Genomic DNA, 1,374 nt, shown 5'->3' with positions numbered 1-1,374 from the left:
GAGAACTCTAAAAGCTCCACCAAATAACTATTAGTAATAATAAACAAATACAGTAAAATTACAGGGTAAACAAATCAATATACAAAAGTGTACTTTGTTTCTCTACACTAACAATGAACCAGCAGAAAGAAAAATTAAGAGAACAATCCCATTTATAATCACAACAAAAAGAATACCTAGGAAAAATTTTAATCAAAGAGGTGAAAGACCTGTAACTATAAGACATTGTTGAAAGAAATTGAAGAAGACACAAAGAAATGGAAAGATATTCCATGCTCATGGAATGGAAGAATTAACATGGTTAAAATGTCATATTACCTAAAGCAATCTACAGGTTCAGTGCAATCCCTATCAAAATCCTGTGACATTTTTCACAGAAATAGAACAAAAAAATCCTAAAATGTATGTAGAACAACACAAGATCCTGAATAGCCAAAGCAATCCTGAGAAAAAAGAACCAAAGGAATTTACATTTTATTTTTCCTCTTCCTGAAAAATTCTTCCTCTAGATCTTCCTCTAGTAGTAGATGGCTACTTCTTACCATTCTCAGAGTTCAGATTACACATTACATTTTTGGACCAGACTTCCTTGCCTACCTCACCTAAAGCTTTTCCTCTAGAAACTTGTGCATATTACAACATTCCTCTCTCTTTTTGATTTTGGTCTTTATAACAGACTTTTCTATCCTGTTTATTCATTTATCCTCTGCCTCTCTCTGCTAGAATTTCACTCCAAGAGAGCAGGCACATTGCCTACTTTATTCACCATTATATTCTCAGTATGTAAAAGAGTACCTGATACATAATAGATGACAAATATTTACTGAGTGAATGAAAGGGTACATTGACTTTTAGGAGTGAAAAGCCAAGAATAGTTGTCTTTGTAAAATATAGGAGAATTAATAAACTTATGTTTAGCGTCAGGGGTCAGAAACAGACTTGATGAATGAGGTTCTAGAGTGGTAATAGAGTTTAACTCTCCCAAAAGAAAGAACTTTATAAAGTATTGTATATCCCTATCAAAGAAATAGGCTGTCCTATACAGTGGTTAGTTAATGATGGATGAAATATTAAAGGAGAGGACAGACAAGCATCCTCAAATGCAGGGTTGCCCATATCAGGCAGTGGTTATACCAAGGTGGTCTCTATTCTACTTTCTCACTTCTGGAGCCTGTAACTCTAAAGGGGCATTTTGTATAGAGAATGTTGTTTTATGGGACAAAGGCAAGTAAGTAGGCAAACTTGCTAATTGTACTTTATTATTTTTCACTAAAATTATACAAATCATAAGATTGCATATGGGAATTGCATATGTTCTTCTTTGCAAATGCCTTATGCTGAAAGGGAAATTTTAAACAGCATATTAGATTTTAA

The sequence above is a fragment of the Balaenoptera acutorostrata genome, unplaced genomic scaffold, assembly GCF_949987535.1.
Source record: "Balaenoptera acutorostrata unplaced genomic scaffold, mBalAcu1.1 scaffold_980, whole genome shotgun sequence".
NCBI classification, from domain to species: Eukaryota; Metazoa; Chordata; class Mammalia; order Artiodactyla; family Balaenopteridae; genus Balaenoptera; species Balaenoptera acutorostrata.
This window is presented reverse-complemented; position numbering follows the sequence as displayed.